Source organism: Rhinolophus sinicus, chromosome 17 (assembly GCF_057876585.1).
Source record: "Rhinolophus sinicus isolate RSI-liver-muscle chromosome 17, RSI-T2T, whole genome shotgun sequence".
In the NCBI taxonomy this organism is placed as follows: Eukaryota; Metazoa; Chordata; class Mammalia; order Chiroptera; family Rhinolophidae; genus Rhinolophus; species Rhinolophus sinicus.
In genome coordinates this window covers 140,889,105-140,903,169 of record NC_142517.1, presented here as the reverse complement: position 1 = coordinate 140,903,169, position 14,065 = coordinate 140,889,105, and positions in this window count along the sequence as shown.

The following is a 14,065-nucleotide window of genomic DNA, read 5'->3' as shown; positions in this document are numbered from 1 at the left end:
TACAGAATCACTTGTGAGGCTCTGGGGGGCCAGGCCTGGAGATGGTTAGCTCACTTTTGTTCCTATTCCACTGACTAGATGTAATTTGCAGGACCCCACCTAACTGCAGGAGAGGTTGGGAAATAGGGTCTGGTTGTATGTCCTGGAGGAACAAAGAGTTTGGGGAACACATTGCATTGCCTTGGCCACACTCATCAATTTGTTCTTAGTGATAATTGTCCACATTATGGCTGGCTTGCACGTAGAAAAACCTACTATCTGTCCTACTACACTCATATTCACAATTTTGTCTATTCACTCCAATATTATTGAACATCACTCTGAGCAGGACATCGGGCAAGGCACTCACCATGTAACACTCAGTATGTTACACTCAGTATGTTACACTCAGTATGTAACACCAAGCAGAGCATGTAACACAGAGATGTATGGCAGTCCCTGCCTTCACTCCCTTACCGTCTCCTCCTAGCTCACACATCTACTTTGTCAACAGCTTTCTTCATTCATCCCTAAGCTCTTGATGGTGTAGGAATTGGACGGAAGGGAAGACAAGCACTTCTGATTTAGTATTGCAGAGATGATTCCAGCAGTAAGCATCGTTATCAATTTAACCACGATAGCCATCTTAGCGATAACCCAGAAGACCATGGGATTTATATTTCATAGTGCTTCATATTTTTAAAAGTGCTTACATATACTGATGAAGAGAACCTGAACTTAGCTGGGACAGTAGACAAATGACTTAAACATTTAAAGTTAGTTCTTGATCTATAAAATGGTAATGGTAATGCAATCTGCCTCTTAGGGTGATTATGAGAATGAAATGAAATGAAATTTGTAAGGTGGTTAGCAGAATACATAACCCACCAGAATAAAAAAATATATATATTCATTAGTGTTGTTATTTTTATTTGACTTTAAAAACAACCTTGTGGGGTAGATACTGTTTTATTGATGGGGAAAACTATAGTGTAGAGGAGTCAAATAGCTAGAATGGGTTATACAATTTAGTAATCACAGGGTCAGGATTGATTCCTAGGTTAGCATCCTTTCATTGATCCATGAGTCCTTGCAAGGCCTAACAGGTAGAGAATACTTTTAAGGGCCATTTACGTTCTCCTGTATGAAAAAGAATCTGGGATAATCTCTTTAATAAAAGGGAAAGACAAGTGCTACTTATTCTGGGTAACCAGTCATGAGAGTTTTCATAAGCATGGAATTTTAGGTTGCAAGCAGCGTATTTTCAAAACACCTGCACCTCGCTGCCTTTTTGTAAAGGTTGCCGAAGTTTGCAGATGGTGTGGAAAGAGAAGAGGGGATGTAAGATTTGGAATGCTTAAATTCTAGTATTTGTTCTCCAGGTGGCCAGCTGTATGACTAGAGATAAGTCACCTTACCTCTCTCCAGTTTTTCATGTATAAAATAGGCTTCTGAAGCGTAACGTAGTCACTAAGCACACTGCCAGTGTGTAGCATAAAGCAAATTAACTGATGAGAAAGAAGACAATAAGAGCATAGTATTTTGAAATTAGAAATGAACTCAAGTCATCTTCACATCCAGGCTGCATCTAAGTCCCCTTATTTTAGGCTGCTTTGATGGTTGGAGAGTTTAAATTCTTCAGCCTCCCTCGAAAGTAGGAAGGATGAATAGTTTCTGTTGCTATGGCGGAAAATGTGCTTCAGCAATGCATTGTGTCTATGTTGAGGGTCTGATTATGAGTAAACCAAGATTCATATTCTACAGCTAACTCTCTCTGGGTCCCCACAGAAACAGACATGGTGTAGGTAAGGCTGTGAAGAAACGTTTATCCTCTAACCATGTCTTTGTGGTCATTATAAAGACCAGGGAATACCATTTTTTTAATTCCCCCAACCCTTTATTAATGTGTCTTTTTAAAAGACAAACAACTCTTACTGGTTCTAAGACTAGGGTGGAAGCGCTGTTATCTTATTAAAACGATAAAGTTACATTTCAATCAAAATGATGCAATTCAGTAAGTGTGGGGAAGATGTTAGAAAAATTCACCTTCATTGGCTGATATAGACCTTCATTATTTCATATTGTCTGTCTCTCCCTCATGAGGTGATGGTTAGGTTTCTGTTGTCTGTCTCTCCCTCATCAGCAAATGAGGTGGTGATGTCTGTTTCTCCTTCATCAGCAGATGAAGTAAAGATGTTTCATTTTGTCTGTGTTTCCCTCATCCCATCCCCAGCAGAGGAGATATGAAGTAAAGAAGTAACCAAGTTATAGCAGAGTGACGTGAGAGGCATGTTGCCAAGCCTTGGATGGTTTCAGGCGGGAACAGTGGACATTGTTTGTCCAAATGAACTAGCCATTCAGCTAGATAAGCATTTCTTTATCACAGTAACTGACGAACCCTTGCAGAACTGGCCAGTCCCTGGGGGTAGCGGGGGTGGGGGTGGGGGGAGAGGCAAGAACAAGAAACTTAGCTCAAAAGTACATCTAAAGAGATATATAAGACAGACCTCAGTTGGCAGTGCATTTGTCATTTGTCATGATTCTGGCATTGGCACTGGGAACTTGTATGCAGCTTGTAGTATCAAGAGATGCCCTGACTTCCAGCCGCAGACCTGTTGAGATCTGATTAGTTCCCAACCTCTCCAGTGTTGCTTCCCCATGGTTTGATGAGCTTTTGGCATCTACTGTAATAGTTGCTGTCCCATAGAATTTATTACTGCTTTTGGATACTCCCTATTAACTTTCTTTGTATATTTAGCCAAGTATTTTTGACAAATAATATATATATATATATATATATATATATATATATATATATATATACACACACACACACTAGAAACTTTGAATCTTGTGTATGTGTACTCCTTTGTTTTTCCCACTCATCATTATAGTAAGAGTTCATAGTCTTTTTATTGTGCAAAATTAAGTTGGCAAAAAATTGCTGCTGAAATCTAAAGACCTTAAGTAAAAAATAATTGATTAAAAATTCTATTGGATTTGTTTAGAAAATAAAAAGTCAGATGTTTGTCTCATAATTAATCTTTCAACCAATTTATTTTTACCTATGAAAAAACTGAGGCAGGGAGAAGTCCCAGACTAATTTGTCACAGAGGAGGGGGGTGAGGACTAGGTTTGTCAGATTCCTGATACTGCACCCTTTTCTCCAACTTCATGTGGTACATTCAGCTTGAACTTAATTTGGTTTGAAAAACACTTCCGTGAAGGATTATATTATTGTCAGAGTATCCATGGAGAAACAGTGAATGTTAGAGGATATAGATTAATAACCAGTTGTTAATAATTTAATTTTAACCTAAATCTCAGTTGCCTAATTTGTAAACTATCTAGAACAGAATACTTGCCTCCCCAGATTGTCATGGGACCTAAATGAGATAGAGTAAAAAACTGGGACCACTTGGATTCAACAATCATCATTTCCTTTCCTTCCTAATAACATTAGCTTCCATTAGTTGTACATATTCTGTGTCATAATCTGTGCTTAACCTCTTTCCATGAATCATCTCTTTAATTATTCAAAACATGAATAAACTGAAGCTTCTGGAAATTATTCTAGTCCCAAGGTCACCAGGTCAGTAAGTGTCAGGCACAGTTTTCTAATTTAGATGTCCCTGACCCTGGAGACCACAATCTTGATCACCATGTGTATTTATTTCCTATAGCTACCGTAACAAATGACCACAGAGTTTGTGGCCTTCAATAGCACAAATTTATTCTTTTACAATTTTGAAGGTCTGAAATCCAAAGTCAGTTTCAGTCGGCTAAAGTCAAGGTGTTAGCAAAGCTGGTTCCTTTTGGAGGCTCTAAGGCAGGATCCATCCTTGCCTCACCCAGCATCTGGAGGCTGCCTGCTTCCCTCACTCGTGGCCCCTTCCTTTGTCCTCAAAGCCGAGGGTGCATCTTGCTTCCATCATCACATCTTCTCCTTCTGTGGTCAAATTTCCCTCTACCTCCTTCTTTAAAGATACTTGTGATTACATTTAGAGCCCATACTGATAATTCAGAATAATCTCCTCATCACCACATCCTTTGTTTAATCACATTGCCAAAGTCCCTTTTGTCACAGAAGGTAACATTCCCAAATTTCAGGAATTAGGACCTGGGTATTTATCACGCCATTACCTTATTTCTCTTTCCTTCCCTATTATGTAGTAACCAACCTTGAATTTTCTCTCCTAATTGTCGTGTCCTTTGGGGTTCAAGTCCATCCTTTGATAGGTTTGTTAAACCAATAAATTTGGCTTGGTGAGAGATGCCAAGATCCACATGCTGAGAGAACTGAGATAGGAAGGGAGGGTTCTTGATGTTCTGTAGGGTAAAGGATTCCTGGGCGGCATGCAGCCTTGCTCACATTTCAACAGGCTGAGAACACCAGCTTGGTGTTCTCCCTGCAAAAGACAAAATGCGTGGCTTTTCCCTGACCCATGATATAAACTGGCCCAGGTGAATTTAAATATCTGGAGACATGGCCAGGACAGGCTCCAAAGTTTTCTTCTTGTCCTGAATCTTCCTCCCTGATTCTAAGAGCCCTGATTATATTTATGGAAACCTTTATTAATGGCAGGGAGTGGGTCTTAAAGTCCTTTTGTGATTCATTTCAAACATATCATTCTGTAATTTTTCTATTTTTCCATCATCTATTCATTTTTCTATTTATTCACAGTTAAACCTAAACACAGAAGTTTCATGAAATTTCTAATTCTTGATTCTAGAGGAGGCAAGGCAAATTACCTACACTGTTCCTTTAACTATTTCTCATAATTCAATAACCTTACTACTGTACTCTTGTTAACTTTTATCGTAAGTGTCCATCTGAAGGATTTTTAGAGTTGTTTTTAAATAATAATTAAAACATTGAAAAAGAATATCTGTGAGCCTGCCATTCCGTAAGAGAAATCAGTAAGTTTAGTTCTTCCTCTAGCTTTCCTGGCAATTCAACAAACAATTTTTGACCCATTCCCATTTGTTCATTTCTCAAGACCCATATTGCTCTCTGTCGATTGCAGACAAAAATGTAATCATTTTCCTCCAGGCAACTTCCTAGGAGTAAAATCTTGAACTTACTGTAGCTCATCTCTTTGCAGAAAAGTAGTTGAAAGGAACAATATTTATGGAGGGATTCCACAAAGTAATTTACTTTATATATTCCTCTAATTACTTTAAAATCAATCCTCAGATTAAACAGTTTATTAGAGGGGGTTGCGTAAATGAACTCGATCTTTTGCCCCTCTGCAAAATTACTTGAACTACATTGTGCTTTGATCTCAGATCACTGGCCTCCACTGAAGGACAGTGTAAGTAACAGCCCAGGCAGAGTAGTCCAGGCCAAAGGTCAGTATTAGAATCTAGTGGAACAGGACATTATTTCCTTTTCCTTCAGCCTCAGGGTTAATCAGGAAAATGGATTCCTGATTTCTCCCAGTTTGACGACTCAATCCTCAACTTTGAAGGTATTGTCTTTCAAGGCCTCTTTTGGCCATAGAATGACAAAATTCTACTTTTCTTCCCCAGAATAGAGCAGTGTGTGTTCTTACAGGTGGTCCTAGCTTATTTATCCCATATGCAATCTTTACATCCATCGACTCTGTTATGTTGCCAGGATGGATTCTTGAATTCCTTTTTCTGATTTCTTAAGGTCTCCTGGCACTGTCTTTGTCCATTTGGCTTAGCTGGTTTGGCCTTCACCACATCTCTTTCAGTATGATCGGATTCATCTGATTAGCATCAAGTGGGCTCACGACCCTTGAAATGGTGACCTGTACCTGGCGATCACGCTCAGTTTCATTTGTTTATAGTTTTGTGTCAGTGGATTCAAGAAGTTGTTGGCTTTCTCTGGGCCTTTCCTCTTTATTTTTATTTTTCCTGAGTTTGCATTGTCTCTTTGAGAAAACTGCATGTGATTCAGAATATAGAGTCCGTAGTTAGTTACTGATTTTTATGGATGATTTGGGGACTCTCCCCATTTTCCTATTGATTATGGCCTGTGTGTCTCAGGTAACTATGAAGGTTAGTGCTTGTACAGCAGTTGCTAGAGTGCAGGGCTTTATAAGGGGGAGCATGCTATTAAGAGTGATATAAAAATTTGTATAGAGATGATAAAATAACTTCCCCCAAAAAAGCTACAAAGTGTGAGGTAATTTTGACTGGAAAAAAAAAAAAAAGCTCATAAAGAGAGATGCCAAGGAGTTGAAGACTTGTCATTCCTGAGAATAGTCACACATTATGGTCCAGATCCCTTGAGAAAAAGACAAGATGGAGGTGATCTAGCTTGCCTCCAAGTAAGGTTTCAAAGTCCTAAGGTATGTACTTCAAGAAGTTGATTAGAATCTACCTCTTCATCACTGGCTCGATTCCCTTCAGTCTATGAGCAATAGATACAGCTGAAGAGAGGACAGGGGAATGTTCTGCATCATTTCCCAATTCTTTTGAGTCCTATGATCTTATTAAATTCATGATAGAAATATATTTCAGCTTGATGTAGTTAAGGCTATGAATCATGATGGCCACAACTATGTGATAAGGATACTCTTTAAATTCTCTGAGGATATGTTTATTTGAATAAAGTTCATCCACATTTAATATCATGGCACTACAGCAACAACAGAACAAAGAGCATGTCACTATTCTTTGATGGCAGTTTGAGGGTAAATTTTCTGGGAGGCATGTATTATCATTTGTTCAGCTTGTTAATAAGCTGTGAATCACTCGAGTTTTTGTCTTCTTTGGGGGAAACATAGACAAAGGAATCGAGAGCTAGAAAAGAAGGAAATGTCTGAATAATGTGGGTCAATAAGATGCTGACTTACAATTTTGTACTTTAATAAAACTCTTTCAAACTGCTTTTTAAATTTATAACTTATCTCTGTTCATTTTTAGTGAAAAGAAACATATAATCTGAAAGTTTCTGTCAATGATGGTCAGAGACTTAGATTCCTGATTTTAGAAGATGTACTTAAAGGAAAGCCAACTTGAGGAAAATAAAATATGAGAAAGGTTAAAGGAATTGTGATAAGGTAGTTTGATAAAGACCAGGTTGTAAGAGATGCTGCTAGAAAACAGAAAAGCTATGAGGTATTGAAGAACAGAGAAATAGGAGAATCAGGTGGGGGTACATTAAGTGTGGAATACAATGGGCTTTATGTTTTCTGTTCAAGAATAGCTAGAAGATCTTAAGTTTTCCTAAGAGTGAGAAGTTTCTTAAAAGGCTTAGGTATAATCACTAGTAATTACTGATTTTTTTCCTTTTTAAAGATGTTCCATCCTAGCCTTGATTTCCCACCTCTTTGCTAATAGACTGTGATCCAGCTGTAGGACATGAAACGGGCAAGATGGTACTTTTAAATCTAGAAACAGTGTAGAGCAGTGGTTAGTAGCAGAGCTTTTGGTGTCAGAGAGTCCTGCCTCTTCCACTTCCCTTGGAATATTTGCTGAAGCTTTCTGAGACTGTTTCTTCATCTATAAAATCAGTTTTAATAATACTTGCCTCATAGTATATCTTAAAGGTGTGTTCTAAGGATTAAATGACAAAATGTGCAAGTTGTCTGACACCCAATAAGTGTTCAAAATATTGTAGTTGCTCCCATTTTTATTGTTGTTGTTTCTAAGCATTTAAGTGAAATCATTATTCTGTGGACTGAGTGGTGTCTGGTGGCACATTGAAGGTGTTAAATGAATGTCAAACAATGATTGCAAGTGGAATGGGTGAACAAAAGGTCCAGAGGAAAAGTGTGACTCAGGGGCCAACTTTTCCAGAATGCTGACCAGACAGAAGCACAATTTTGGCTGCAGCAAGCAAAGCAAATATACCCAAGATCACAGCCCTTCATCAGGTCCATGGAGCCAAAGCTCTGGGAAATCTCCAGCCCAGGTTATCTGAACCATCCCAGATTTTTGAGATGCCAGCAGTGAGAGCTGGTGCTTTTCAAGTCAGGAAATGTGAATCAGAAAAAGGATGTGATCCTGGCAGAGAACACCCTCCTTTGGATGATAATTTATGGTGCTTGTTTTGAACAGGAAGAAGTGTGGTACCTGCTCACGGATGACAATACACCTGAATCTATGAGAGGGAATAGTTCTAGGTGGGTAGGAAGAAACTCCTGGACTAGTTTTATTTTGTCCCGGATGTGCCAGAAAATCATTGGCAAGACATATAAACTCTCCTGAACTCTTGGAGCCTCAGTTTCCTCTTCTGAGAAAAAGGATTGGACGAGATGACCTTTGAAGATTCTTTCAACTTCTTGTCAGCTTGACTAGTCTGTATCATTTCTTTCGATGTAGTTGTCTACAGTCTATTTAGTCCATTAGACTATGATTAGTCATCATATTAGTCTCTGTGATTACACATTTGCAGTTTATAAATTTTTCATGAGAGTTATACCTTGTTACTGGTAAATAAAGTGTATTTCCATTTTTTTTTTTTGCATTTTTTATTGGTTGGGCCACCTGTTAAGAGTATGAATACACAACTCAATTTTCCAAATTAACATTATTGGCTAGTTAGTCAACAGAATTCAAAAACTTAGCATACAGGGTTAAAACTTACAATCTCATTCATATTTATGTAATGAATATTTTTCAAGAAGGTAGATAATTATGGTGAATGAGGCAAAGTGAAAATATGTGCATATAACAGTCTCTAAACAGCTGGGGAAAGTTTAAAATTTTAAAACCAGAGGATATAATGATTAATTAATTTTGTCCCAAGCTGTTTACTAAGAAAATAGGATCCTTTTTTTCTTTAATGAACAAAGTTTTTGTTATTTTTAAATTATGAGCTGGGTAAATATTTAAAGTAGAAATTCATGTACACTCATTCCCTGACTTGCTCTCAGACAAAGTTGAGGATAGAAGATGGGCTTTGATATGGTTTATGGGGATTTTCTGAGGTTGATCTTACTTATAGTCTCTTTTGCCCACACCCAACTGCTAAATAACATTACTGACTACTTTGTATTTTGAAATGCCTTTCACAAACTCTGGAGAACATCTCTAAGGGAGATATTTTCAATTCTTAACATTTCATTTATTTCTCCTTGAAAGAATCACAGGTTTCCAAGAACTTGAGAGAGTTGTAATCCATATCTTCCTCAGCATCAGATGTAAGACTTGATTTTTTTTTTTTTTTCCAATTTTCATATGGGAAAAACCATGTTTATAGGCAGCCTGTCTTGGGTCACTCATAAAGCCAGTGGCGCAGTGGTAGCCAAGGTGCCTCTTAGAGCAGCAGTAAAACATCCAGGCAGAAAGACATACTTTTGTTTTCTACTTATCACACAGATAGTAAACTCGGTCTTAAGAAATAGAGCACATTGAAGAGATAATCTATTGTTCAGACTTTCTTTGGTCATGTACAATCTACAGTACTAAGAAAAAAAAAAGATCTATGGTCCCGTTTCCCTTGTCCCTCCAATTTCTCCAGACTGTGGAATGCTGGGATTCATACTGTGAAGGCTCTGAAAATCAATTATTGTCAGATTCTGTTTTCAGGGCTGCCAGACAATATTTTGGCTCAACTTCAGTCCATTTGGAACACAGCTGTTAAGTTGTTGACAAAAACTAAGGAAATATGAACATGTTCCACCCTTTAAAAAAGAAAAAAAAAACATTTGCTGGCAACAAACCCAATGGATTTGAAATTTTCTTATTGGAGAGCAAGTTAGTACTGCTCTCTGGTATCCTTTTAGGCTGAACTGGTCGTCCCTGTGTTCCAACACACATGGCACCCTTCATTCACCACTTGGGATATTTACATTTTATTTTTGATCATAAACTTGAGCTTTAAATTATTGTATTAAAAACAGCCCCATAACTTTAAGTTTTTCTGGGTTTTAATATCTCTTTGGTCTCACCACTCTCCAGGTGCATTTTTTTTTAAAGACTACTATGACAAGTTATTAATAATTTACTTTTAAAGGATTAGTATTTATATTACTTTGCATACTTTTCATTGCAAGTAATAGGAAATCATATTCAATTAAACAATAAGTAGTATGCAACCATTTATATGAGAAAATAGGGGGAATTATAATTACATATATATGTATATATACACATATCTACATACGTACATAATATGTATATGTATATATTTGTTTATATTAAAAAAAGCCAATGAAAAGATAAACTATATTTTTTAAAAAAAGTTTACCTATGAGAAGAGAGAGAGAATGGGTTAGTGGGGACAGGAAGATAAACGACTTCCTTGAATATATCTTATTTGTAGTTTTGTCTTTGTAATTATGTAAATATCCACTTAATAACAAAACAAAATGAAATAAATATAAAAGAAATTTCCAAAACATAAAATAAAAAGATAATACATGAATCTATCCATATACTAGTAATCAGTGGTTCCCAATAGAACTTTCTGTGATGATAAAAATGTGGTACATGTGCGCTGAAAACTTGAAATGTGGCTAGAGTTACTGAGAAACAATTTTAAATTATATTTAACTTAAATTGTACTTTTAATAGTCTCATGTGACGAATAGCTACCATACTAGATAGCTCAGAAACGAAATAATCACACAAAGAGGAAGCACTGCAAGTGATTGATTTGAAAAATGCAGTAATTTGGCTGTATATTCCTAGTGAGGTAATACTCTACAGCCAAAAAACTTAAAAATAATATTAAACTGTTGTCACTAATAGAATTTTTATAGTAATGTTGGTGTTATTCTGAATCTGTTAGGTGTATATTGTGAATTAATCAATTGTGTAACTACATTGGTGTCTTAGAAAACTCAAATTTGGGGCACAATTGGAAGGAGATGCAGACTGAAGATTGATAAGTTTAAGTTAATAGATGTTGAAGCATCTATATGAACTCATGATGTATGTTTTCTTTGGAAATGTTTCCCAACTCTCTCCACCAAAAAGGTCTAGAAACAATGACCAACTCAGGAGCAATAACATCTCTATGGCTCAGATTATGGTTTCCAAATGCTTTTTCCACTAAAAGGAACCGGGACTTCCTGGCAATATGGGTGATTCAGAGTTTGGGGCAGGAAATTCTTAAGATGAATCTGAAACATCTTGCTGTCATAAAAAAACAAGGATTCTTTCAAACACTGGTAGAATTATGTCAAAAGACTCAGACTATTTGAAAAACTTCCCTTTACCAGAAATGGAAAAAATTTGTGTACCACTATGGATAACAACTGCAATGTGTTGAAAAACTTCTAATATGTACCTGATTAATTTATTATAACACTCTCATGCGGGAGACCCTGCTCGCTGCGCCATGTGTCATGCGGGGAGGCCTGCGGGGTCTCCTGTCCCGCTCCCCACATAAGAACGCAAGATATGGTGGGGACAAAAAGGAACACCCATGGAGCCATAGGTAGAGGATTCATACCACTATAGTCTCAATGGAGGCTGAATTCACACGACGTGCGACCTGCTGTCCGCTTTTCTGCCAACCGACTGACTCCCCCTCCTCAGTGCAGTCATGGCAGTTATATCAGTGGCCAATTGGCTAACCAGCCACAGCTGACGGCCAAGTAGCCGCAGCCAACGGCCATCTACTACTCAAGACAGCATCTTTCCACGTGAGGCTGAGAGCCTGGAAACTGCTCTGGGGGGCTTTGTCCCCACAAACACTTTAAAAACTCAGCTATCTTTGAAGGTGCTAGAGAACAAACTCATTACTTTAAAAAGCTAAATAATCAAGCATTTATCCTGCTGTCGTGCGTGGAGGCCTTCTCGCTGCGCCATCTTTCAGGCGGGGCGGCCTGCGGGGTCTCTGCTCCCGCTCCCCACACAAGAACGCAGGATATGGTGAGGCCGAAAAGGAACACCCACGGAGCCATAGGTAGGGGAGTCATACCACTATGGTCTCACTGGAGGCTGGGCCCACCGGACACGTGACCTGCCATCCGCTTTTCCGCCAACTGACCGACCGACGACTCTTCTCCACTCTCTCGACTCTGTTCCTCTCTCTCAGCTTTCCTCTTCCACTCTCTTCAGCTCTGCTCGGCTCTGCTCAGCTCCTCGGCAACCCTCGGCAATCCTTTGTAGCCGCAGCAGTTATACCAGCAGCCAATCGGCTAACCGGCCACAGCCGATGGCCAATCAGCCATAGCCGACGGCCATTCACCACCCGAGCCAGCACCCTTCCACGTGAGGCCGAGAGCCTGTAAACTACTTTCTGAGGCTCTGTCCCCACACCTGCCATTTCTATATGGACTATACTTCAGGGAGAACAGAGTTGACAAAAGAAATCTCTTTATAACACTACAGTGGTACCTCAGTTTTCAAACGTGATCCATTCCAGAAGATTGTTCAAGTTCTGAAATGTTCGAAAACAGCCAACAACTAGGCCTCAGGATCTTGCACTCAGCAGAAACTGCGTGACATGTTCGACTTCTGAGGTATGTTCAAAAACCGAAGCATTTACTTCCGGGTTTACGGCGTGTGACAACTGAAATGTTCGTCAATGGAGAGGTTCAAAAATCGAGGTACTACTGTATCCTATCTAATAGATCAAGAAGTGATGATAAAATTAGGATATCGCCGTCTTCTAATCCGTGAATGAATTAATAGATCTGGGCAATACTCACTAATGGATAATAATATCTTTAAAAGATGATGGATATGCACTGCTTTTTATTTTATTTTACTTTTGGTTTTGCTTGTTTGCTGATGAAAATGTGAAAAAACCATATATAAAGTTCTCTCTGAAAAAAAAAAAAACAAAAAACAAATTAAAAACCCCACAAACCTGAATCTGATCTAGATTTAACTACCAATTTACAGAAATTACAGGAAACAAAAGACCTGACAAAGGACTCCATGGGTGTTGTCGTGCGGAGTGACAGGTGGGGTCTCTGGTCCCGCTCCCCACATAAGAACGCAGGACACGGTGAGGCCAAAAAGGAACACCCACGGAGCCATAGGTAGGGGAGTCATACCACTATATTCTCGCTGGTGGCTGGATTGGAGAAACAGGAAGCAGGAGCCACACTGTTCGCAACCCTCACTGCACCACTTGCAAGCTAAGCCACCATCTTCTTGCTAGCCCCCATTTTTCTGCTAGTGTAGCCATGGCAGTTTTATTAGTGCCCAATGGCTCACTGGTTACAGCTGACGGCCAACTAGCCACAGCCGATGGCCAGCCAATCACAGTTGATGGCCATTTACTACCTGAGCCAGCACTTTTCTATGTGAGGCCGAGAGCCTGGAAAGTGCTCTCTGGGGCTCTGTCCCCACAGGTATGCAATTAATGAATTCAAGACTATGGAATACCACAGCAAGGATCCGCACACTAGGTCAATTTGGAGACTGGTTGAAACACACACATTGTAAATAACCTTTAAGAAAATCAGAAAAACCTAAATACTGCTTGGATATTGATGGTTTAAAGAAATTACTAAGTTAAAAAAAAAAAGATATTTAGCTATGATATTGCAGTTATAGTTTAAGAGCTTATATCTTTTAGGTATATATTCTGAAATTACAGAAGAAATATGATGTCTAGGATTTACTTCAAAATAATCCAGGAGGTAAGAAGTGGGTGGGTATAGAGATGAAACAAAATTGACCATTAAGTGATATTTGTTGAACATAGGGATGGATAGTTTGGGTTAATTATACTATTTTCCATACTTTTGTGTATGTTTGAAAATTTCTATGGTAAACATTTTTTCCTTTTTGTTTTTTAAAGTTTATTGGGGTGACAATGGTTAGTAAAGTTACATAGGTTTCAAGTATACAATTCTACAATACATCATCTATATATAACATTGTCTGTTCACTCAGAGACATAGACAATAGTTTAGTGGTTACCAGAGGGTAAGAGGCGAGAAGGGTGCTAGATGAGGGTAAAGGGGATCAAATATATGGTGATGGAAGGAGAACTGACTCTGGGTGGTGAAAACGTTTTTTCAGTTCCTTTTTCATGGAACTTGCATTCCAATGGAGAAGAAAGTAAGAGAACTAAATATATATCATAAGTTAGATGGTAAAAAAGTTTTAGTAGATAAAACAGTAAGATTGTGAGGGAAAAAGGATATGAAGTGTTGACAAAGGCTATTGAAATTTTTGAGAGGTTGGCTTGGACTGTACG